At 41.1% G+C, this 27,560-nt stretch overlaps 1 long non-coding RNA gene across 1 annotated transcript in view; it reads left to right on the top strand.

Moving 5' to 3' along the window:
* The window catches only part of LOC127004623 (uncharacterized), a 102,740-nt gene that overhangs the window by 32,858 nt on the left and 42,322 nt on the right, over positions 1-27,560 (top strand). Inside the window, exon 2 of the long non-coding RNA XR_007757898.1 lies at positions 13,927-13,962. This is a non-coding gene — a long non-coding RNA (uncharacterized LOC127004623). The remainder of the gene's footprint in view (positions 1-13,926; positions 13,963-27,560) is intronic.

Genomic DNA, 27,560 nt, shown 5'->3' with positions numbered 1-27,560 from the left:
ACAGACGGAGGAAGAGACAGGCAATTAAACAAACTGACAGGTGGACGGACAGGAGGGAAAGGTGCAGATAGAGGAAAGTAATAGTATGCAGCGAAGACATTAGTTTGTGTTCACCGAAGATAATTATGGTTTCCGCTCCTTAAACACGCCTTCGGAAATAATGTGTATCGTTGTGGCTGGTATTTTTTGTTGGTGTTTTTCTTTGTTAGTAGTAGTAGTAGTAGTAGTAGTAGGAGGAGGAGGAGGAGGAGGAGGAGGAGGAGTTGTAGTAGTAGTAGTATCTTATCTTTACTGTTGTCTTTAGTATTGTGGAAGTTCTTGTGCACTAGCGAACCATGTAAAGAATTTGTGTAGTTAAAGATTGAGATTGGATGAATTTCACTTTGATGACATTTCTTTTTTTTATGCCCGGAAATAACTTATATTGCTCATTTTACTACGACTGCTATTGTTACTACTACTACTACTACTACTACTACTGCTACTACTACTACTATCACCAGCTACCATTATCACCACTGCTTCTACTACTACTATTGTTTCCTTATATTATACTAAACCTCCCCTTTCATTTAACGCGTCTACCCTACTACTACTACTACTACTACAACTACTACTACTACTACTACTACTAATACTAATACCAATACTACTAACTACTACTACTACTACTACCACTACTAACTACTACTACTACTACTACTACTACTACCCCTTATTTCACCATCACAGTCTATGCAACAACAACAAGAACAGCAACAACAACAACATATCTTCATTATCAAAACAATAGCAATAACGACTCCCGCGACCACCACCACCACCCTCACCACCACCACCACCACCACCGCCTTAATAATTACCAGCGCCTTAAAGAGCGCTCACTCGGCCGCCATCGACAGCAGGACCGGCCGCCGCGAAGTCACCTGCTGTTATCTCTAATGAACTTGCGCCCTCACCTGACTCGGACGGACCCGCCAGGTTGTAGTAGTAGTAGCGCCCCCCTCCACCCCCTCACCCCTCCCCCTCCCCGCCCCCCTCAGTCCGTCAGGGAGGAGCTCCGTCGCATGCATATGCAGCTTATAAGTTATTGGACTCGCCGCCAGACCCTGTAAACCTGTATTGTTATTTGCTTTGTTCCTTCACAGACACACACTCTCTCTCTCTCTCTCTCTTCTCTCTCTCTTTGCAACGGTACAGTCAGCCATGCAAGTTACTAAGTCCATATTTTCAAACATTTCAAGGCTTATACACCCACGTTTTCTTAGGCTTTCGTGGAGGTTGTTGTGGGTATTTTCATGGGTAGTTTTATGAGCCTAGTGATAGTCTGACAGAGTTAGGCCCATATTCTCAAACATTTAGGGGCTTAGACACCCACATTTGATTAGGATTTTGTAGATGTTGTGGGTATTTTCATGGGTAGTTTCATGAACCTATTGATAGTTTGACAGAGTTAGGCCCATATTCCCAAACATTTCGAGACTTTGACACCCATATTTGATTTGGATTTCGTAGATGTTGTGGGTATTTTTATGGGTAGTTTTATGAACCTAGTGATAGTTTGACAAGGCTAGGCCCATATTCTCAAACATTTAAGGGCTTAGACACCCACATACGATGATGATTTCGTAGATGTTGTGGGTATTTTCATGGGTAGTTTTATGAGCGTAGTGATAGTTTGACAAAGGTAGGCCCATATTCTCAAACATTTAGGGGCTTAGACACCCACATTTGATTAGGATTTTGTAGATGTTTTGGGTATTTTCATGGGGTAGTTTTATGAGCCGAGGTGTAGTTTAACGAGACTTCTACACCATGAACGTGAAATATAAGTCATTAAAACCCGACTTAAATCTTTTTGGGGCTTTGAAAATATTTGATGCGAGAGCCAAGAGCGTGTTATAATACTGGCCTAAATTAATCTCATCTCAAAACGTTAAACAATATGAAAACGAACAAAACCATACAGCAATCACAGTCAGCAGCATCCATCCCTTAGTGTCCCATGTAACACTCAGCCATGTAATACTGGACTAAGATAATCCCATCTCAAAACGCGAAGCAATATGAAAACAAGCAAAACCATACAGCAATCACAGTCACTAGCCTTCGTCCCTTATGATATACCATGTAACACTCACCCATGTAATACCTTCAGCTTTTAACTTGATGGGCTCGTGATTAGTTGCACTTTAAAGGTCATGTTACCCTTGAACCCTTAAATAATAAATCACCAAAAATGTTAACTTAGTCATGTTTGTAAAATTTTCGAGCTTGTAATTATTTAGTTTGCGAACATGACTGACTCTAAACAACCCGTCATATTTCACTTCTTTAACAGTTAAGGAAGAAACTCGAGGGCAAGAATAAATAATAACAAAAAATCCCGCTAATCACTGCTCTTTCGGTTGACCAATTATCCCTGAGACCTTTAATCCCGTAATTCCTTGACGCACAACTTGCTCAACTTGTAATTATTGTAACCTGATGGAGAAATGACTGTGGATTTGCAACGCCTTGTCACCTTTAAAAAACCCACGGCCATAAACGTCTTGCACTAATAACAATCTGGAAAAACTGATATCGCACCTCTTCCCTTCAAAACCTGCAAGTCCAGTGCATTCCCAACTCCCTGGACTCTCATCTTCGCACACTCGCACAAACTTCAATTTTCTAAGTAACAACCCTGAAGTATCAAGACACCTCTCCACCCGAAATTGATCTCTCTTTTGGCTACTCTATACTATCATCTGTTGTGGGAGCGGCAAGTAGCGTTTTTTTTTTTTTTTTTTTCTCTACACTCTTTTTGTTGCCCTTGTTCCGACTCTTTTGTTGTAAAAAAATTAACCCAACATCTCACCTCTTCCCTGAGAAACCCGTAATCTCAATGCATTCTGAACTCACTGGCCTTCGCACACTCATTTCCCTTTAATTTTCTAACTCATAACCCTCCAGAAAACTTCATCTCGTACCCTTCCCTTCACCCTTCCCGGCACTAACGATGTAATTCCCTTCGACCTGCAACCGGAATACACGCCACTCACTGGGCTTGCTGCTTTGTATACTCGCGGGAGGCTGCTCAGAACCCTTCCCGCTGCGGTTGTCCTGAAGGGTGACATAAATCATAACCTTGGCCCATTAATCAGTCGCCGAGGAGTGCCCTGTTCGCCCCCCTCTCACTCCCCTCTCCCTCGCCCCTTCGCCCCCCCGACCTGCTGGCTGCTGAGATGAATTGCCTTATTAAGAAATCATTGCCTTTTAATGCCCGCCCATTACTCAGGCAGCCGAGCATAAATCACCCGCGCCTTTCGTTTATAAAGAGAAGTTTTGATGGATAAAGAAGTGAAATGTTCTACCCCTGTCACGCCTAAGCTGTTCTACCTACCGGGGGTGACTTTACGGTTTGATTGGCTGGGTGACTGACTGACTGACTGGCTGGCTGAGTGACTGGCTGACTAACTGCTTCCATATCTGATAGGCTGGATGAGTGACTGGCTGAATGGGATAATTAACTGACTACTTGACTAACTGATGGACTGGCTGGGTGGCTTGCTAACTAACTGAAAGACTGACTGACTGACTAAATAACTGATTGATTGACTGAATGACTATTTGATTGATTAACTGATTGACTAAATATCTAACTGACTGACTGACTGATTGACTGAATGAATGAATGGTTTGCTAACTGACTAAGTAGACTTATTGACTGATTGACTGACTAAAAAACTGGCATTATCCGTATCTAACTGACTGCTTGACTGACTGGCTTACTGACGTGTTGACTGACTGAATGAATGATTTGATAACTGACTGCGTAGACTAACTGACTGAATAACTGACTAAGAAACTAGGGCTATCCGTATCTAACTGACTGACTGGCTTACTGACGTGTTGGCTGAGTGACTGACTGACTTGACTTACCCATTGACTAACTGACTGACTGGTTTACTGACTTGTTGGCTGAGTGACTGACTGACTTGACTTACCCATTGACTAACTGACTGACTGGCTCGCTGACCATCTCATCGCCCCGTTTACCAGCGAAGTGACAGATTTGAAATATTCCTTTCCACGCTGATTAACGCGCAGTAACAAGAGGGCATTACCATAGGGCTGAATATTCATGCCCACCCATAGAACCCTCAACCCATAAAGTAACCACGGAGCTAAAAAATATACCCTTTAGTACTTTGTTTAAACCTTCCTCACTCAATATTCATCTTTAGTCCGAGTTGAAGTAAAACCAAACCTATAACTATTGTGATCTAGTTTTTTTTTTCTGGAGCAAACAGGAAATAATACCCAGTTCCTTGCATGCTATCTCTCCTTCCTTGCAATATTCTTGTTTAGATATTCCTCCTTCGTAAACTCTTAGGGTATATAACAAAACATGAAAAATCGTAGGCAAATATTCTTTTATCTAACAGGTCAAATTAATGTATGAAAGCCGTACCATAACACCAAAACATTTCTTCTTCCTTCTTCCTTTTAATATCCTTGTTTTAGATTCATCCGTTCGTGAGGATTTAGTATGAAGCAAAAAATAAGAAAAATGGTCATGTTGTTTTCCCCTTCTCTAATAGAATGTAGTATTTCGCCCTTGTGTTTTATTCACTCGTCCATAAAAATTAAATGTAAAGCAAAATATAAGAAAAATGACACCCGCTTTTTCCATTCTCAAATAAAATACACTATTCTACCATTGTTTTTTTTTATTCATTCGTTCATAAGAATCGAGCTTAAACCAAAAAAAAAAAAAATCGTAACCTTGTAATCTTTTCTCGAATAAAAAAACGTAGTTCTCCTTAAAGCCTAAACAGAATAAAAGAAAATCCAAATCCAAGACATTCCATTCATTCCTCAATCAAATCACGTGTCTTGTCTTTTCGGGGCGACCTTGCCGGCACACAACCCTTCCAATAGACGCCGTACACCATGACCTTACCTCAGTGCTAGCCGTGCGTGAGGCGGTGCGGTGACGGGGCGACCTTGTGGCGGCAAAGTATAGCTCCCTTCCTTGCCCCCGCCGCCGCCGCTGCAGACTCCCGGAAAGACTTATCAGGCCCTCGATCCGCCTCGCCGTCGTGGCTGCAGCGGCGAAGATTCATGATGCGTCCACGGCAGCTTATTTGGACGACCTGTTTTTCACCGTCACTCGTTAGCTCAACACCGGGAGAGAGAGAGAGAGTTTTATCTATATGTATGATAACAAACGGCATAGTAACTAGTTATGCACACACACACACACACACACACACACACACACACACACACACACACAGAGAGAGAGAGAGAGAGAGAGAGAGAGAGAGTTTTATCTCTATGTATGATAACGAAGGAAAGGAAAAGGCATAGCAACTAGTTATGCCCACAGAGAGAGAGAGAGAGAGAGAGAGAGAGAGAGAGAGAGAGAGAGAGAGAGAGAGAGAGAGAGAGAGAGAGAGAGAGAGAGTTTTATCTATATGTTGAATGGCAAAGGAAAGAAAAAAATGGCATTGTCCGTTTCTTAATCAGTCTATCTACCTGAGACGATATGCAAAAGACGATAAGAGATCCATAGATAGAAAGAGAGAACGATGGAAAAGAGAGAGTCAGCCAGTCAGTCAAGTCAAACAGTCAAGCGAGTAATAATAATGAAAATAACCAGCTCCAAGCACTGAGGTAGGTCATGAGAGTGAGAGAGCAAGCGAGCAAGGGGAAGGAAAAATGCGAAAATAACCAGGAAGAGACAAAAATACACAAAACCAGAGGAAGAACATAAGGAAATAAGAAAAAAATAAGGAGATAGATAGATAGATAAATAGAGGGATAGATAGATAGAGAGAGACTAAAAGGACTTAAAAACACGAATGCATGAGTTACAGAAAGGTAAACAAAAAAATGAATGAAAATGGAAAAAGGGGAAAGACAGTGGTAGAAAATCCGCATCAACTTCCCAATGCGATCAATTCATTATGCATCCGAAGTGAAAGTTTCCAAACCTGACATTAACCCACAAGACCATTTTCATCACCGCCACCACAAGCTCGTCACTCCCTTAATGAAGAGCAAAGACCTGTAACGCCCTCTCCCCCTCCTCCTCCTCCTCCTCCTCCTGGTGTTGCGTCACGGAAGGAGGACTGGCTGGATGGATGGAAAGCTTAGGTGCCTGTTTGTGGGCTTGATTTTAAGGCGCTTATACCTGTGACTCGCTCGCCTTGATTTGAGCTGCGTTGCGTCACTCACGGTAGGACTGGAAGGCTTTGGTGTCAGGCGGATAGACAGCTAGATTGATGGATGGATGGATTGATAGATAGATATATAGATAGCTAGATAGATAAATAGATAGATAGACAGATGGAAGGCTTAAATGTTAGGCAGATAGATAGATAAAGATGAAAGACTTAGGCGTTAAGCAAATAGATATAGACAGAAAGATAGATAAATAAGTAGATAGATAGATAGATAGATAAATAGATAGATAGATAGATAGGTGGATGGATGGAAGGCTTTGGTGACAGGCAGTTTGATAGATAGACAGACAGACAGACAGATAGACAAACGCAAATAGACAGATCGATTTCAGAGGGTAATGCGTGAAAGCCTTTTTGAAATAACTTCTTTTCGAAACCATCACAGATTCAGACGCGGATATCAACAGTACCCGCTCACCTGCCCTGTTCGTGCTTGTTAACAATTATCAGGTAAATGAACAGCTGCGGCAACACTTGAAAGAGGCAATACGTGGGCAGCGAAGATTTAATGAATAGCCATGCAGCTGCGCGCGGATTGCAAGTGTAGAAAATATAGATAATAACTTTGGTTTGTCGGTAATTTACAATAAACTCAGTATTTAAGGAAGCTTTGACGTGGGAGATTGTTATTTATGCCTCGAAAAGATGTAATGCGCTAACAAAGAGATGCTGGAGAGTGTGGAAGATGTATATAAAAAAAAACTCTTCGCTTGGTAGGAATAAATATCAAGGCAGAAGAACCGAAGAGTTAAAAAATAGGAAATGCAGTTGAAAGAAGAAAGAAAGGAGTTAAAAAGAGAGGTTGAAAAAATAAAAATGGTGTGAAGTAAAACGGAGATGTTAAAACTTTTTACATACACCTTACCTTACCTTACCTTACCTTGCCTTACCTTACCTTACCTTACCTTACCTTGCCTTACCTTACCTTACCTTACCTTACCTTGCCTTACCTTACCTTACCTTACCTTGCCTTACCTTACCTTACCTTACCTTACCTTACCTTGCCTTACCTTACCTTGCCTTACCTTACCTTACCTTACCTTACCTTATACCTTACCTTTACCCACCTTGCCCACCCACCTTTACCTTACCTTACCTTACCTTGCCTTACCTTACCTTGCCTTACCTTACCTTACCTTACCTTACCTTACCTTACCTTACCTTACCTTACCTTGCCTTACCTTACCTTACCTTACCTTGCCTTACCTTACCTTGCCTTACCTTACCTTGCCTTACCTTACCTTGCCTTACCTTACCTTACCTTACCTTACCTTGCCTTACCTTACCTTACCTTACCTTACCTTACCTTGCCTTACCTTACCTTGCCTTACCTTACCTTACCTTCCCTTACCTTACCTTACCTCACCTTAATCCTGTCTTTCATACCGTAAAAATAAATATATAATCACATCTCAGTACTTCATAATCTTGACATAGGTTCAAATACTAAGAAAACCGTGATGTTGAAACCTTTTACAAACACCTTATCTTACCCTTCGATCCTGTCCCTCGTGCCATAAAATAAATCAACAACCACATCGCAGAACTTAAAAACTTCACATAGGTTCAAATACCAAATCTACCGCAATGTTGAAACCTTTTAACACACCTTTTACATACATACATACATACACATACATATCTCACCCTTTGATCTAGTCCCTCGTGCCATAGAGTAAATCAACAACCACATCGCAGCACTTCATAAACTTCACCACATAGATTCCAACACCAGTGAAGCGGAGATGAACAAGAGCCTCCTCACACTCACTCCCTCTCTGCTCAGCCTCTCGACCAGCCTACCCACCTTCCCTTCGGCCTTATCAACATTCATAAGTGTAACCCATTGATTCGCTACACCCCGGCGACTACATTAAACCCATTCATCACCCAAGGACGAAGGCGAGGGCATATGCGCCTAGGGAAACACATTGGGCGAAGGAGGAGAGCCAGGAGGAGAAGGAGGAAGAGAAGGCTTTGGATATGACTCGCAATGTTACCAGATGATTGCACTTACCATGATCATTAAAGCTTCTAACCCATAAGTATATAAAAAAAAACATCGGTAATAGACAGTTTCAACGCTAACTTTCACTAGATAACGTCTTAGGCTTGAAAGTGATGATTGCAGTGTTCTGTGGATGATGGTGTGGTAACGCAGGGAGGGAAGGGGGTAATGGGTGACGAATGGTCGGCGCGCTGACCCATTACGAGGTGTCGCCCATTAATGGTTCGCGTTTTGGAGGGACTAAGAGGGGCAGAAGCGACCATTAATCAGGAAGAACCGGCTGTCACTGCGAGGACCATTGAAGCGGCTTTGTTTTTGGGCGTCTTTGTCTGGGCCATTGTTTTGTATATTGCTCTCTCTCTCTCTCTCTCTCTCTCTCTCTCTCTCTCTCTCTCTCTCTCTCTCTCTCTCTCTCTCTGGGTCTCCATTTCTTCAACTCTTCCTTTCTTTTATCTATTTTTATTTATTTTACCCTCTACTTTTTTCTTCTGATTATATGCCTCAATTCTCTCTCTCTCTCGCTCTCGCTCTTCTGGGTCTCCATTTCTTCAACTCTTCCTTTCTTTTATCTATTTTTATTTATTTTCTGCCTCAATTTTACCCTCTACTTTTTTTTTCTTCTGATTATATGCCTCAATTCTTACCTCTCTCTCTCTCTCTCTCTCTCTCTCTCTCTCTCTCTCTCTCTCTCTCTCTCTCTCTCTCTCTCTCTCTCTCTCTCTCTCTCGCTCTCGCTCTCGCTCTCGCTCTTGTTCTTGTTCTTGTTATTATTGTTTGTGTTCTTCCTTTCCACCATTTGTTCTCATTATGCTGCTTATGTTCCTTTGTCTTCTGAGTTATTTATTTTTCTTTTCTTTTTTTTTCTTTCATTCTGGTGCAACTTTCCTCCTCCTCCTCCTCCTCCTCCTCCTCCTCATTCACTTTCACGAAATCTTTGAACGAGTGGCTTATCATTTTTCTTTTTTTTCTGCTCTTGTTGATGTTATACAAGAAGCGACAACTAGAGAGAGAGAGAGAGAGAGAGAGAGAGAGAGAGAGAGAGAGGATCCCCCTTTCCCTCCTCCTCTTCCTCCTTTCCAGTTAACTTTCACCTGATCTCTTTTCTCTTTTCCATTAGTTAGTTTTTGTCTAGTAGTATTTGTGTCAGACTGGCAGGCAGGCAGAGAGAGAGAGAGAGAGAGAGAGAGAGAGAGAGAGAGAGAGAGACATACATACAGAGAGAGAGAGAGAAAGGTAAGAACTGCGATAAAAAAGTTAAAGAAGAAAGAAAACTAAAGGATAAATTTTTGAAGCAGAAGAATAAAACATAATATACTGGAAAAGTTAAAGAAAAAGAAACCCAACAGAGAAAAGAGAAAGAAAGAAAGGAGTTAAGAAGTGAAAGATTATAAAGAAAAAAATGAAGTGCTGTGAAGTACGAGAAAAGAAGACAAGAAATAAAGAAAATATATAAAACTCAAGAAACACAAACGAAAGAAAGAAAGAGAGGAGAGAAAGAAGGGAGAGAGATACACGTAGATAGAACAGAGAGGAAATGAGGCAAGAACAGGAAAGGGACGAAAAGAGAGGAGGAGAAAGAGAAAGTGAAGAGAGGAGTGGAAGAGAGAATGCACAAAAGAATAAAAGGAGAGAGACATACATAGAAAAGTAAAGAAAAAAGAAGGAGGAAAGAACAGATAAAAGAAGAAGGAGAGAAGAACTTAGTAAAGGGAGAGGCAAGAGAGAAAGGAGAGAAGTAGGAAGTTAGAAGAGTGAAGAAGTAAAATAGTGGGAAAGGACAGAGAAAAGAGGAGAGAAGAGGGAGAGAAAAAGATACTAACTGAGTAGAGGGAGACGCAAGAGAGAAAGAGAGGAGAGAAAGGAGAGAAGTAGAAAGATAGTTAAGAAAAGAAGAAAAAAAAGTGGGAAAGGACTGAGAAAAGAGGAGAGAAGAGGAAGAGAAAGAGACTAGAAGAAATTAACAGAGGGAGACGCAAGAGAAAGAGAGAAAGGAGAGAGAAAGGAGCGAAGTAGGAAGGTAGTGAGGGAGGAAAGACAGCAGGGAGGGAGGGAGAAAGGTAGCAGGTAGGGAGGCAGGGAGGGAGGTCATTGATATGCAAGGTAGCAGCCTCAGTCCCGGCCCCGTGACCCCCCTTGACCCCGCCGAGGCCAACACGGGCAGGTATCGGGGCTGGGGAGGGAAGGGCAGGGCAGGGCGGGGATGAAGCAGGGCCAGGCCGCCACTCACCTCAACTTACCTGGACACACTTTTTCACCTGCCCCGCCTTTCTCACCGCACTCTGGCCCCCGTGTTTTCTGACCCCTTCGGCTCTCACAAATATTTCCCAAGGCCACAAAGGAGCAGTAGTAGTAGTAGTAGTAGTAGTGGTGGTGGTAGTCGAGTTCCCATGAGTGTTTTTCACATTCATGGTGCAGAAGTCTTGTCAAACTATCACTAGGCTCCCCCTCCCAACGAGTATTTCCATAGACAACAAAGGAGAGTAGTAGAGTGATCCAGTGAGGTTTTATTTTCACATTCCTAGTGCAGAAGTCTTGTCCAACTATCACTATGTTCCCCCCCAAAAAAATCTTTCCATAAGCCACAAAGAAGATTAGTCGGGGTTTTCTCTTAGGCTCATAAAATTACCCATGGAAATACCGATAGCCTGTATGTAGGAAAGCCTTATCAAATGAGGATGTGTATGACCCGTAGTGTTTGAGAGAAAGGGCTGAAACACTATCTAAGCTAAGGAAACTGTGTGTGTGTGTGTGTGTGTGTGTGTGTGTGTGTGTGTGTGTGTGTGTGTGTGTGTGTGTGTGTGTGTGTGTGTGTTATTGTTTGTTTCTTTATTTTTTTCTCGTAGCAAATGTTGATAGTTGTGGTAATTTTTCAACTTAACTTTAACTGCCCCCCCCCCAAAAAAAAAAAACTTAGTCCTTATTAACGCAACTTAGCATAATGATGATAATGTAAAGTAAAATCATTCTTATCATACACGGCAACGCATCATGTATATTACGTTTCTACACCGACTGAAGTTTTGCTCTCTTACCCACTTATTTAATCTTATCTCGAATCTGATGTGACCATTTAATAATACCCTTCTGCGTGATTTATTCTGTTTTGTTTTGAAAGTAAAATTCGTCCACAGTTCATCATTTGTCAACGCAGTGTGTGTGTGTGTGTGTGTGTGTGTGTGTGTGTGTGTGTGTGTGTGTGTGTGTGTGTGTGTTTGTTTTCTCGTAGCAAATGTTGAAACTTGTGACAATTTTAAAAGTTGTGGTAATTTTTCGACCAAACTAACTTCGGTAGTAGTAGTAGTAGTAGTAGTAGTAGTAGTAGTAGTAGTAGCAGTAGTAGTAGTAGTAGTAGTAGAAGCAGGGGAAAGACGAAGAGGCCCAGAAGGGGTAATGGTAGAGATAGTAGTAATTAGTAGTGATGGTTGTAGTAGCAGCAAAAGTAATAATTGTACATTCCCATTAGAGTGGAGGTAATTAGCAGCTTGGAATGGCCATTAGCCCCACTTTTCAGGTGCGCCAGCGAGAAGACTTACCGTAATTACACACCCAGGTAACTCCCCTTCACCTTGGCATCCCTCCTTACCTGGCCATCTCTCCTCCTCCTCCTCCTCCTCCTCCTCCTCCTCCTCCTTTTCCTCGTAGTTACCTTGTTTTACTGCCTTTCCCTTAGGTTATCAGCGTTTACCTCCCCACCAGCATAACTAAAACTGCTACCCCCACCCCCCCCATCTCCACCTCCACCTCCACCACCACCAATAAAACTCTTTCCCATCCGTTACATCATTGGTTGGGAAGGGAATTCTGTTATACTGGTACGGCTGCTTCTGCTAACACTTTCTCTACTACTACTACTACTACTACTACTACTACGAGTGAAATCCAGACCCCTTTTTTTTGCATTGAGGGTCGTCTGGATGGTAAACTTAACCTGCCTCTCCCTCCGTTTTTTTCCCCCCTTTCCTTCCAACCACCTACAACCCACCATTAATGTTCCTTTGTAGGCTTTTGAGAGAGAGAGAGAGAGAGAGAGAGAGAGAGAGAGAGACAGAGAGACAGAGAGACAGACTAAAATGAGGAAGGAAGGAAGCACAAAGAAAAATATGAATAGAGAAACGAAAAGAAAAGGAAGAAATAAATAATCGAGTTGTTGTTTTCTTATGTAACAACACTATCAAAGAAAGCAACGCATATAACCTTTAAGACTAGTATTGCTTAACCGAGAGGAGGAGGAGGAGAGAGAGATAGAAAGTAAGAGAGAGAGAGAGATTAGATTAGAAGAGGTGAAGGCATCTTGTATTTCCCAACTCTCGTAACATGCAGCACCCCTTATCCCCCTCCACAATCACCACCTCCCCCCACTGCTTTATCTCCCTCCCTTCCTTTCGCCCTTTCCCTTCCGTCCCTCTCCCGCTACGTTCCCTCCACCGGAAGCAAAAGGGGGTCGGGAAGTCCTAGCCTAGATTATGTTCAGCATCCTGTATCATACGGGGACATCTTGGGGGCTGAAAATATATGGAAAGGGCAAAGTAACACAGCGAGAGATTACGATGAAGTGATGGTGAGCTGGAGAGAGAGAGAGAGAGAGAGAGAGAGAGAGAGAGAGAGAGAGAGAATAAAAAAGAAAAAGAAAGAGAGAGAAAGGAGAGAGAAAAGAAATAAAATAAAATAAAAAGGAAAGTGAGAAAGAGAGAAAGGAAGGAAGAAAGAAAGAGAAAGAGAGAAAGGAAGAAAGAAAAAATGAGAGAAATAAAAAATAAAAAATAAAGAAAAAAAGAAAAAAGGGTAAAAGAGAGAGAGAGAGAGAGAGAGAGAGAAAAGAAATAAAATAAAATAAAAAGGAAAGTGAGAAAGAAGAAAAGGAAGAAAGAAAGAGAAAGAGAGAAAGGAAGAAAGAAAGAATGAGAAAAAAAAGAAAAAGGTAAAAGAAAGGAAGAGAGAGAGAGAGAGAGAGAGAGAGAGAGAGAGAGAGAGAGAGAGAGAGAGAGAGAGAGAGAGAGAGAGAGAGAGAGAGAGAGAGAGAGAGAGAGAGAGAGATGCGGTCTTAGAAGGTCGTCTGGCCCATGAAAGGAGTTACTTCCTACACGACCTTGATTTCTCTATTTCGCTGCGTCAACAATTGAAAAGCTGGCAAACCTCTCGTGTAGATTGTGCTGAATAAATTTAAGGCTTTCTCCCGGACGTGTTTGCATAGAATAGGTGTGTCGTACCTGCCGAAGACTTACCGCGATTGTTTTTGTTCTTTAAATATTGCGCGAGTACTTGATGAAATTGAAGAGTTCTGCGATGGGTTAAGCTATCAGTACCCGGAGACATTTTTCAAACTTACTGACCTTTCGTATTTACTTGTTGAATTGTTGACAAGCGAAATGTCTTTATCTACTTTGGAAATATTAAATTAAAGATTATTTCTATTTATGTACACCTACGCACTGTGAACTAACTTGTTTCATGAATATCTTACCGAAAATGGTAGTCTAAACAATGAGTATTTTAGTATCTCTGAGGTTTCATTATTCAGATATAGCATTAGCTCATCTGTATAGACATCTTCACTCAATGACTCAGATCCCAGTACTAAAACATAATAGTGTCATTTTATTGTATCATTTAAAGCTGCATTTCATTGTTAAATATAGAGTTTTTTGTCGGATTGTGAATGAATATATTTTCGTTTGTTTTCAGAAATGCCGCCGGGCGAGGGGCAGCAACACGACACAGGTAAGTCAGCTAAGCTCTTGCCACGGAACAGTAGATGTGGGCGTCTGAATTCCGAAAGCCGTTTATTCAGGCTCTGATGGTACCCGACAGTTCAAGGTGTTTTTCTCCTTGCCCGTAAAGATAAGAAAATCCCTAAATGCGTAACTACAAAAGGGTATGGACAAAAGCCGGCTCTGGTAGAAGCTTTTTAGGGGTAACTGAAGGGGGAAAAATTCTTAAGAAGACCATTGCTCGGCCAGGAAAATGATGAAAGTTTAGACTCATTCTCTCCATTATCGAGTAGAGTCCCTCAAACGTTACTAAATTGCGTGTCGCCTTTATTCTTCCAGCATTTTTTTTACGTATGTCTGACGTGAACTCTTTCAAACGGAGAGCACCAGACCCCTCTGGAACAAAATATGATACGTCCTGAGACTTGAATTTTACTCTCATTAACCTTCATTTCGCCTTTGGTACGTTTCCTTTACCGTAATCAAGAAATTTGGTCAGCATCCTTAAAATGTCAAACCTGAAAACACGCACCAAGATATTCTGGACTAGACTAACCTGGCCGCCTCGCCCTCACTAAGATATGCTGGACTAGACTAACCTGGCCGCCTCGCCCTCACTAAGATATGCTGGACTAGACTAACCTGGCCGCCTCGCCCTCACTAAGATATGCTGGACTAGACTAACCTGGCCGCCTCGTCCTCACTAAGATATGCTGGACTAGACTAACCTGGCCGCCTCACCCTCACTAAGATATGCTTGGCTAAACTAACCTGGCCGCCTCGCCCTCACTAAGATATGCTGGACTAGACTAACCTGGCCCCCTCGCCCTCACTAAGATATGCTGGACTAGACTAACCTGGCCCCCTCGCCCTCACTAAGATATTCTGGACTAGACTAACCTGGCCGCCTCGTCCTCACTAAGATATGCTTGGCTAAACTAACCTGGCCGCCTCGTCCTCACTAAGATATGCTTGGCTAAACTAACCTGGCCGCCTCGTCCTCACTAAGATATGCTTGGCTAAACTAACCTGGCCGCCTCGCCCTCACTAAGATATGCTTGGCTAAACTAACCTGGCCACTTTGCCCTCACTAGAGTACTAAAAGGCAAGCAGAGCGAGGCAACCTAAGGGAGGGACACTGTAGAGGATGGCTGTCAGAAACCCCGGTGGTCTGTACTCTCTTTAACTTATTAAGGTTCGTTCCGGCCTCGAGGAGTGGAAAGCAAAACATGCCTCGTTCTTCCAAGACTTAGTGTGCAATTAGCTTAATGCAAATCATATTGTTTTCGACTTAACTCCTTAGCGCCTCTCTATGGAACAGTTACGAGACAGATTCACTTAAAATACGGCATTCAATTAGTGGTGCTGTGGAAGGGAGAACAGTTTGGTTAGTCTTTATAAGTGTTCGCGTTTTCAAGATTAGATTACCGTAAAATAGCTGCGTTTTTTTTTTTTGTGGTAAAAGTGAAAACAATTAGATGAGTTTGTTTTAATAGCCATAATTTCTTGAGCATAATTAAGGGACTTCGTAAATTCCTTAGAGCGAAATAGTAACAGAAAAGTGAAGTTCGCGTTTTCAAGATTAGATTACCGTAAAATAGCTGCGTTTTTTTGTGGTAAAAGTGAAAACAATTAGATGAGTTTGTTTTAATAGCCACAGTGTCTTGAGCATTATTAAGGGACTACGTAAATTCCTTAGCGCGAAATAGTAACAGAAAAGTGAAGTTCGCGTTTTCAAATTAGATTACCATAAAATAGCAGCGTTTTTTGTGGTAAAAGTGAAAACAATTAGATGAGTTTGTTTTAATAGCCATAATTTCTTGAGCATTATTTAGGGACTTCAAATTCCCTAGCGCGGAATAACAAAAAAAAAAATGAAGTTTGCGTTTTCAAGATTAGAATACCATAAAATATCTTGGTTCTTTTTGTGGTAAAAATGAAAACAATTAGATGAGTTTGTTTTAATAACCATAGTTTCTTGAGCATTATTAAAGGACTATGTAAACTCCTTAGAGCGAAATAGTAACAAGGAAGTGAAGTTCGCGTTTTCAAAATTAGATTACTGTAAAATATCTGCGGGAGTTTTTTTTTTTTTTGTGTGTGTGTGTGGTAAAAGTGAAAACAGTTCGATAAGTTTCTTTTAATAGCCATAATTTCTTGAGCATTATTAAGGGACTTCGTAAATTCCATAGCGCGGAAGTGACAAAAAAGTGACGAAAGAAAGATGGCTGTGACCAGCATTACTTCAGCCGGCAAATGACGGTTCACATATTTCAAGGGAGAATATTAGGCGAGGGTGTGTTTTTGCATATCGTCCTCCCCCATCAGCTTGTTAAAAATTAGACTACATGATGAAGTTTATGATCCAGATAAATGTCTTGGGTAATGCAGCACCCTATTACCTAATCAAGTACAACGTTATTTTTTTTGTGGGTACGGTGTTTCTCTAGAGCACCCGGGCAGTGTATATCAAGAGCCGTATCGAATTAAATTTTCTTTAGGTGAAGTTTATAGCAGATATGTTATGCGTTTATCATGATTTGGTTAATAAGTTTTCAAGATTGTATGAACTACTACTACTACTACTACCACCACTATTACTACTACCACTACAACTACAAGTGCTCTAATAATAATAATGATAATAATGGTGCTTTTATTATCATAGCCGAAGAGAAACAAAAGTTATTAGTAGAATTTGAATGTATGTTACAACTTATTTTCGTCTTTCGTTATTTTTCGCCCCGGTAGTTTTTTTTTTAGGGAAGTCAAGGTTATGTTTTAGATCCACATCACAATCATCATCATCTTCAGCCACTACCACTTCGCTGCAGGACAAAGGACTTTCCCAACATCCTCTCTGAATTCTCTCACTCCACCGTATAGTGTGCTCCATCCTGCCCCGGCAAATGGTGTAATTTCGACACTTCACCTTGTACTGCTTCTATAATTCCTTGGCTGCCACTGTCACTTTGGCTGTCTATCTGTTATCATTTCTAAGCATGACATGACCTACCCAAGTCAATTTATTCTTCTTCATCGCCCGACCAATATTTCCAGGCTCGCTCGGACGTTCTTCATGCGTTATCCTCAGAAGCCAAGGTTGATGCGGTAGCTACTCGCCGTCTGTTGTGATACCCGTGTTGTCCCACTATATACCCTTTTACGTTTGTACTTCCTCTTTAACAAGCCGTAAATAATCGAGATCTTGTCCCCTTGCTTAATGGTTTTCCTAATTGGACTTTCCTCGCCTCTCTCTCCGGGCGCTGACTAATGTTCAAAAAGGAAATCGTGTGTTGGTCCTGTTTTCTTCGTTGTCGCTGCGGTAAATTTCTGGGGCTTTTATCGTCTTTTTGTCGAACGTTACTGCCTCCATTTGAAACATCCGGTGTGTGTGTGTGTGTGTGTGTGTGTGTGTGTGTGTGTGTGTGTGTGTGTGTGCTCGTGCGCGCTGATTGGGACATTACGACTCCTAGCTGACGATGACGACGTTAAAAAGGAAGTGTTCGTTTATTTTTACATCTTGCGTTATTCCTTATATGTATTTTTCTTTCCTTTTTATTCTGTCTTCTTCAATCTCTTCATCTCCTTAATCATCAATATACTGAGCATTTTCATCTTCTTCCCCTTCATCCACCTCCTCCCCCTCCTCCTTGTCCTTATATCAAGACTCACTTTTTCCCTTCCTCATTTATACAGGGATTTGTGTCGTGCATTCTGACTATTTATTAATGAACCTTGAATAGTCGCTCCGTTGTAGAGGCTGAAGGTCATCAGATCGTTGCTCCATTGACCAAGTATTCTGTCTCATTTTCCTTCATTTCTGTGCCGTAACGTTTTGTGACGGAAGCGTAAAAATATTTGGTGAGGAAAACCCAACATAGCAAATGGCATCTTCTTGAGAGAGGATGCTGTGTCACCTCCCTTATCTAAGAGAGAGAGAGAGAGAGAGAGAGAGAGAGAGAGAGAGAGAGAGAGAGAGAGAGAGAGAGAGAGAGAGAGAGAGAGAGAGAGAGAGAGAGAGAGAGAGAGAGAGAGAGAGAGAGATGGTGGGGAGGAGGGGTATGGCGTCTAACAGGCACACTCTACGGGAAATTTCAGTACTTAGGTTTTCCCTCATTGCGTGACAAGTCGTGATAAGACAACACTCGGCGCCGTGTCATTCATAACCTCTCCCTTGCTCCTCGTTGTGCCCCTCCCAGCGTTCACGTGGCCACGGTCACGACTTTTTTTTTATTTACATAATAGTACTTCCGGATCGTGTATCCGCTTCGTACATGCCCTGCCCAGGTTATTAAACGCTTATATGCTCTTTATCTTATCTAATGCTCCTGTTTTGTATGTTTAAATGTCCTGCTGCTATTCTCGTATTAGCAGAAATGCTTACTTATGTATTTAATAATGTTGTGGTAGAGATTTCAGTAGTAAGTGGTGGTGGTGGTGGTAGTAGTAGTAGTAGTAGTAGTGGTAGCAGTAGTAGTAGTAGAAGTAGAACATTAGTCGCCGCTGTTACTTTTGCCGTTATTTCATATTTTCTTCGCCTTTTACGCCTTACTCGATGTCTTTACCAGTTCCTACAAACCCGAGCATGATATTAGCTTTTCTTTAGACAGACTGATATATTTGTTCTGCGTGTTTCACGTCATCGCTTATGGTGACCCCAAGATCCGCTTCCCCTTGTATGACCTGCAGAGGCTTTCCGGGAATGTCCTTCCCGTGGACCCAAAGTGCATGACTCCACACTTGTCGGGATTGAAGGATATTTGCCACTCTTCTGACCATTGAATAATCCGGTCAAGGTCTTTGGGGATGATTTAGAGGCTGTTGTAAGGAAGGAAGAGGAAGGAGTAAAGAAGAGAAGGAAAAGGAGGAGATAAAGACACATTATTTAATTGTTTTGAGTATATATTGAAGGCGTAAGGGCGTGAAAATGCATAGACATGAAGCAAACACATTTTTTTTTCCTCTCTCTCTCTTGGGCTAACCAGATGCTTATGTAAATGCTCCCTCGCTTAATCTTATGTATGTGACTTCTTTGTCTTATAAGTTTGCGGGGAAGTCTGACGCTCCACAATATTACAGATAAGAGATTGAATTGGCTGCGTCTACTGGAATGCTCGGCTAATACAGAAACACGACTCCCGCAGCACGAGGCGTTGATTCCTATTTGCAGTGTGTCGAAGGGAAGCCTTGACTAATATTTATGAAGATGGAAAAAATATAGTGAAAAAAAATGATGGTGTAAGCGAACGAATGATAATGAGATGGTAATAATGATGATGATGATGATGGTTGGCGCGCACACACACACACACACACACACACACACACACACACACACACACACACACACACACACATCTTAGTCACACCTTTATTCCTTCCTCTAAGCTTCACACCCACACACAGACACACCTGCCCGCACGGCTTTCCTCACCTCCCCTCACACCTGACGCCCGCACACCTGACGCCCACACACCTGACAGCAAACCCGCGTCCTACCTGTTATCAGCTGTTATCACTCGTGTCCTCCGGTGGAAACTTGACACAGATTAATTTAACCCTGTCCAGCCTTGCCAATACCTACCCACTGTCCCTCTCTCACCTGTCCTTTCCCACCTCTGTCCCTGCTGCTCCCCTTCCCCTGTTCCTCTGAGTCCCCATTTCCCATCCTCCCATGTCACTCCATATCCGAGACGGTCAAATCAGCTCCACTAACCTTGATTTACTCCTTCTACTCGTATAGAACATGTTGATAATTAAGTTTTAGATGATAATTAGGGTTGAATAGCATCATTAATTGGGGGGGTGATAGATTTTAAGGGGAAAATTATATATGGAATGTTCGGAATAGGATGATTAGGCAACAGTGCTCCTAACTACCCCATTTCCTGCTAAACCTCATAACTGGTCCCCTGTCACTGTCTCATTCTCCTACCATTATTGCTGTTCTCATCCCTTGCCACCTCTAACCCCTGTCCTTGCTACCCACTCACACCTGTTCTTGCCTTCCCTACAACCCCCTCCTCCCCTACTATACCAGTCCCTTTCCTTGCCTTGCCTTCCCTGTTTCTACGACCTACTCCTGTCCCTGCCATCCTTGTCCCCATTCCCTGCTGCTACCTTTTACCTCCAGTCCTCTCTATCGACCGTCCGAACCCTCCCTACCCTATCTGTCCCTCCTACCCTCTTCCTACCTCTCCTACCCCTCCCTACCACCACCACCTATCCCTGTCCACCCCTATCCTTGCTGTCCACCTTCCTATCCCTTACTACCACCTCCTACTTACTCCTATCCACTCCTACCCCTCCCAACCACCACCACCTATCCCTGTCTACCCCTACCCTTGCTATCCACCTTCCTATCACTCTCTACCACCTCCTACCTACCCCTATCCACTCCTACCCCTACTATCCTTCTTCCCTACCCTCCCTCCCTACCACCACCACCACCCATCCTTATCCACGCCTAACCTCACTATCCTCCTTCCCTACCCTCTATCCACCCCTGCCCCTTCTATCCTCCCTCCTTACCACCACCTACCTATCCTTATCCTCCCCATCCTCCTCCCCGTCCCCTGCGTCCCCTACCCCGCCAGCCGCGCCTCCAGAATTTACGAGGCTCAAGTAGAAGCTCACTGTTGTTGTTGTTGTTGGTGGTGGTGGGTCCCTCCCTTTGCTAGGCTAGACGCAGGCCCACTTCCCCCTTCGCTCCTTCCTCCCTCCTCCTTCCCTCTCTCCCTCCCTCCCTCCCTCCCTTCCTCCCTCTCTCTCTCCCTCCCACATTTTGCCGTCACCCGAGAATGTACACCTGTCAAGCCTGAGAGAGAGAGAGAAAGAGAGAGAGAGAGAGAGAGAGAGAGAGAGAGAGAGAGAGAGAGAGAGAGAGAGAGAGAGAGAGAGAGAGAGAGAGAGAGAGAGAGAGAGAGAGAGAGAGAGAGAGAGAGAGAGAGAGAGAGAGAGAGAGAGAGAGAGAGAGAGAGAGAGATAATTTCCTTAAGCAGGTAGTTACTGAGCCTACCAGAGGAGATAACATATTAGACTTAGTCCTAACCAATAATGGGAACTTGCTACGTGAGTTGGAGGTGGGCGGAGTGTTAGGAAATAGTGATCACAGAACGGTTCGCTTTAGCTTAGACTGGGCGGTAACCCGCGAACCAAACCCAGTGTTAGTGCCAGATTTTAGAAGAGCAAACTACGAGGGGCTTCGAAGACATCTTGAAGGGGTAAACTGGGATAATTTAGGGATTCATGAGGGCCAGAACTACGGATTGGAGAGCCAGGAGAACCAGGTAGAAATGTCTTACAATAATTTAGTTAGAGTAATAGTAGAGGGGCAAGAACAGCATATACCACAGCGAACTCTTAGAAAAGAAAACAATGATCCTAAGTGGATGACTCGTGGACTAAAACACGAGATTGGGTTAAAGAAGGGAATTTATCAGAAAATAAAGAATGGGGAAACACATCTCAGGGGCCGGTACGTCGAACTATCTAGATTAGTTAAGAAAAACACCAGGATAGCAAAAAAGAACTATGAGATCAAAGTAGCAAATGAGGCGAAAAGTAATCCGAAGGGCTTCTTTCAGATGTATAGAACAAAAACACGGGAGAAAATTGGACCGCTGAAAACAAACACAGGGGAGCTAGTAGAAAATTACGAAAATATGAGCACATTGTTGAACGACTACTTCCTTTCAGTATTCACACAGGAGGATCGAACGACTATACCGGAAAGAGTTCAGGTGTACGAGGGCGGGATGGCGATAAATTGAGGGATATAATCATTACCAGGCAAATAGTTCAGGATGAGATAGATAAGCTAAGAAGAACAAGTCGCCAGGTCCTGACGGGATATTTCCGAGGGTATTAAAGGAGCTAGGTGATATAATCAGTGACTTACTCAGTGACCCCCAACCGACATCTTTAAGATGTCGGTAAATACTGGCTATGTGCCGAGCCTATGGAAAGTAGCTAATGTGACGCCGATTTTTAAAAAGGGGACAGGTCAGTTGCTTCAAACTATCGCCCAATTAGCTTAACATCGGTTATAGGAAGATGCTGGAGTCCATAATAGCCAGGAACATTCGAGCATTTAGAGAAACATAGCTTAATTCACGACTCAGCATGGGTTCACAAAGGTAGGTCATGCCTCACCAATCTCTTGTCCTTCTACAATAAAGTATTTGAGGCGGTTGACAGAGATGAAAATTATGATGTAATCTATCTTGATTTTAGTAAAGCGTTTGACAAAGTTCCTCACCTACGACTGTTGCTTAAATTACAGGCTCACGGAGTAGAGGGTAAAGTTTTGAACTGGGTCATGCGTGGCTTAGCAATAGGAAGCAAAGAGTGCAATTCAATGTTAAAAGATCTGACTGGGGTTGTGTTACGAGTGTGGTCACACAATGTTCGGTATTAGGTCCACTTTTGTTTATTATTTATATCAATGACTTACACAGGAATTAGTAGCGATGTTAGTAAATTTGCAGATGATACCAAGATCGGTAGAGTAATTGAGTCGGATCAGGACGCTAGTATTCTCCAAGGTGAACTCAACAGATTATATGATCATGGATAAATGGCAGATGGAGTTCAATGTAGGGAAGTGCAGTATTCTGAGTGTAGGTAGGAACAACCCTCACATAACTATTGCTTAAATGACACTCTAAGTAGGTCTGGGTGCGAGAGGGATTTAGGGTCTTAGTGAACTCTGATCTCCGTCCAAGGGCACAATGCATTCAAGCTAGAAATCGAGCTAATAGGGTACTGGGATTTATTTCAAGGAGCGTAAGCAACAGAAGCCCCGAAGTCTTCCTTAAACTATATTTAGCATTAGTTAGACCTCATCTTGACTATGCGGTTCAGTTCTGGTCACCCTACTATAGAATGGATATCAAAATGTTAGAATCGGTGCAGAGGAGGATGACTAAGATGATTCAGGGGTTGAGAAACTTGCCATACGAGGAAAGACTCAAACAGTTAAACTTGCATTCTCTAGAAAGGCGAAGGGTGCGTGGAGACATGATCGAGGTTTATAAATGGATGAAGGGCTTTAATAAGGGAGACATTCATAAGGTTTTGTTGGTAAGAGAACCGGGTAGGACACGAAGTAACGGGTTTAAACTGGATAAATTCAGATTCAACAGGGACATAGGCAAAAATTGGTTTACTAACAGGGTGGTGGATGAGTGGAATAGGCTTAGCAGTCATGTGGTGAGTGCCAATACAATTGTCACATTCAAAAATAGACTAGATAAATTCATGGACAGCGATATTAGGTGGGGTTAGATACACGGGAGCTTAGGGTCAAAGGAGCTGCCTCGTACAGGCCTACCGGCCTCTTGCAGACTCCTGCGTTCTTATGTTCTTATGTTCTTATGAGAGAGAGAGAGACAGACAGACAGACACAGACAGACAGACACTGACAGCTAGACACATTTACACAGAAAGAAGCAGAGTTAGGGAGAAAAGAAAAAAGGAATGAAAAAATAAACGAATAAGGAAAAAAAAAACAGAAATTCCATCCATCCATCCTAAGACCACGCACGCAGGCGGTGGATGGTTGAGTCACTCCCGATTCTGAGATTTTCCCCGAAGAAGGAAAACTCATAAGGAAAATATCAACACGGGAAAAGGAAACTACGCGCAAGTCAACAGCTCTTTACACGTTTGACGCCGACTGGTGGAGCGAAGGAAAGGCACTGAGGTCGGTACTGACAGACGCTTCCTTCCGCCTCCCACACCAACCACTTCAGAAGACCGAAAAAGAGACTAGTCGGGTTGTAATGAGTGTCTTCTTAGCTTCATGGTACAGAGGAAGGGTCAGACTACCAGAAGGGCCATCAAACTACCTCTGGAAATGCTCAAAACTCCACCTCTCGCATCAAATATTTCTAAATCCCCAAAAAAGGAGATCAATCGGGTTCTAATAAGTGTTTTCTTTAGGTTCATGGTACGGAAGAAGGGACAAACTACTACCAGGGTTATAAAACTACCCTTGGAAATGCTTGAAACTCCTAGAAAGCACTGAGGTTGGTATTGTCAAACGCTTCCACCTCTTGCATCAACTATCTCCATAACCCCAAAAAAGGAGATCAATAGGGTTCTAATGAGTGTTTCTTTAGGCTCATGGCACAGAAGAAGGGTCAGACTACCAGAAGGGTCATCAAACTACCTCTGGAAATGCGCAAAACTCCTACGATAACCTCTTTCTCCTACGAAATGCTCAAAACTCCTACGAAAGCCTCCTTCTACTCCTACTGCCACGAAATGCTCAAAACTCCTACGAAAGCCTACTACTCCTACAAAATCCTCAAAACTCCTACGAAAGCCTACTACTCCTACGAAATCCTCAAAACTCCTACGAAAGCCTACTACTCCTACGAAATCCTCAAAACTCCTACGAAAGCCTACTACTCCTACGAAATCCTCAAAACTCCTACGAAAGCCTACTACTCCTACGAAATGCTCAAAACTCCTACGAAAGCCTCCTTCTCCTACTCCTACGAAATGCTAAAAACTCCTACGAAAGCCTCCTTCTCCAACCCCCACGAAATGCTCAAAACTCCTACGAAAGCCTTGTCAAAATATGTGTGCTTGGACGCGTACGGATCTGTTTAATGAAGAATACCACCCTGAGGCACTCCTGAGGCTGAGACTTTCCAAGAAGAGGCGTAAAGGTGACTAGATTGAGGCGTGTGTTTGATGTAGTGTGTGTGTGTGACGTTGCTCCTCACTACCCGCCGACAAGATGGTGTTAGTCATTTCATCAGTTTTCCGTCCGTTATGACATTCCTAGTACGTAAGAGAGAGAGAGAGAGAGAGAGAGAGAGAGAGAGAGAGAGAGAGAGAGAGAGAGAGAGAGAGAGAGAGAGAGAGAGAGAGAGAGAGAGAGAGAGAGGAGATACGTGACGCTGTTTTTAGATGTCCGTCAACCCGAGTACAAATATGGATACGTGTTTACTTCTTATATCTCTTTTTTTTCCTTAAATGTCACCGAATGGAATAAAGCGGAGAAATCGTACGCGTTGACATTCCTTATTAACTATCCCTTATTAATTATCCCTTATTAACTATCCCTTATTAACTATCCCTTATTAACTATACCTTATTAACTATCCCTTATTAACTATCCCTTATTAACTATCCCTTATTAATTATCCCTTATTAACTATCCCTTATTAACTATCCCTTATTAACTATACCTTATTAATTATCCCTTATTAACTATCCCTTATTAACTATCATTTATTAACTATCCCTTATTAACTATACCTTATTAACTATACCTTATTAACTATCCCTTATTAACTATACCTTATTAACTATACCTTATTAACTATCCCTTATTAACTATCCCTTATTAACTATCCCTTATTAACTATACCTTATTAACTATCCCTTATTAACTATCCCTTATTAACTATACCTTATTAACTATACCTTATTAACTATACCTTATTAACTATACCTTATTAACTATCCCTTATTAACTATACCTTATTAACTATACCTTATTAACTATACCTTATTAACTATCCCTTATTAACTATACCTTATTAATTATCCCTTATTAACTATACCTTATTAACTATCCCTTATTAACTATACCTTATTAACTATCCCTTATTAACTATACCTTATTACTATCCCTTATTAACTATACCTTATTAACTATACCTTATTAATTATCCCTTATTAACTATCCCTTATTAACTATACCTTATTAACTATACCTTATTAATTATCCCTTATTAACTATCCCTTATTAACTATCATTTATTAACTATCCCTTATTAACTATACCTTATTAACTATCCCTTATTAACTATACCTTATTAACTATACCTTATTAACTATACCTTATTAACTATACCTTATTAACTATCCCTTATTAACTATCCCTTATTAACTATACCTTATTAACTATCCCTTATTAACTATACCTTATTACTATCCCTTATTAACTATCCCTTATTAACTATCCCTTATTAACTATACCTTATTAACTATACCTTATTAACTATCCCTTATTAACTATACCTTATTAACTATACCTTATTAACTATCCCTTATTAACTATCCCTTATTAACTATACCTTATTAACTATCCCTTATTAATTATACCTTATTAACTATCCCTTATTAACTATCCCTTATTAACTATCCCTTATTAACTATACCTTATTAACTATACCTTATTAATTATCCCTTATTAATTATACCTTATTAACTATCCCTTATTAACTATCCCTTATTAACTATACCTTATTAACTATCCCTTATTAACTATCCCTTATTAACTATACCTTATTAACTATCCCTTATTAACTATACCTTATTAACTATCCCTTATTAACTATACCTTATTAATTATCCCTTATTAACTATACCTTATTAACTATCCCTTATTAACTATACCTTATTAACTATCCCTTATTAACTATACCTTATTAATTATCCCTTATTAACTATACCTTACTAACTATACCTTATTAACTATCCCTTATTAACTATCCCTTATTAACTATACCTTATTAACTATCCCTTATTAACTATCCCTTATTAACTATCCCTTATTAACTATACCTTATTAACTATCCCTTATTAACTATCCCCTATTAACTATACCTTATTAACTATACCTTATTAATTATCCCTTATTAACTATACCTTATTAACTATACCTTATTAACTATACCTTATTAACTATACCTTATTAACTATACCTTATTAACTATCCCTTATTAACTATCCCTTATTAACTATCCCTTATTAACTATACCTTATTAATTATCCCTTATTAACTATCCCTTATTAACTATCCCTTATTAACTATACCTTATTAATTATCCCTTATTAACTATCCCTTATTAACTATCCCTTATTAACTATCCCTTATTAACTATACCTTATTAATTATCCCTTATTAACTATTCCTTATTAACTATACATTATTAACTATACCTAATTAACTATCCCTTATTAACTATACCTTATTAACTATCCCTTATTAACTATCCCTTATTAACTATACCTTATTAACTATACCTTATTAACTATCCCTTATTAACTATCCCTTATTAACTATCCCTTATTAACTATACCTTATTAACTATACCTTATTAACTATACCCTATTAACTATCCCTTATTAACTATCCCTTATTAACTATACCTTATTAACTATCCCTTATTAACTATCCCTTATTAACTATACCTTATTAACTATCCCTTATTAACTATCCCTTATTAACTATCCCTTATTAACTATACCTTATTAACTATACCTTATTAACTATCCCTTATTAACTATCCCTTATTAACTATACCTTATTAACTATACCTTATTAACTATACCTTATTAACTATACCTTATTAACTATACCTTATTAATTATCCCTTATTAACTTATCTTTATTAACTATCCCAAAGCCTTCTTATCAGCTGCTTTCCACAGACGCGCCAGTACTTATTTTAGACTCAACATATCTTTATTTTTATTTTTTTGACAGACAGACAAAGACAAAAATGTTAAAAATACAATGTTAATTAAAAAGTTGAATAATGATAGAAATATGGCTCGTTTAATGAAGAGGAGCATAAG

This window comes from Eriocheir sinensis, chromosome 28, assembly GCF_024679095.1.
Source record: "Eriocheir sinensis breed Jianghai 21 chromosome 28, ASM2467909v1, whole genome shotgun sequence".
In the NCBI taxonomy this organism is placed as follows: domain Eukaryota; kingdom Metazoa; phylum Arthropoda; class Malacostraca; order Decapoda; family Varunidae; genus Eriocheir; species Eriocheir sinensis.
Note: the sequence above shows the minus strand (reverse complement) of the source record. Positions and strands in the feature narration are given on the sequence as shown.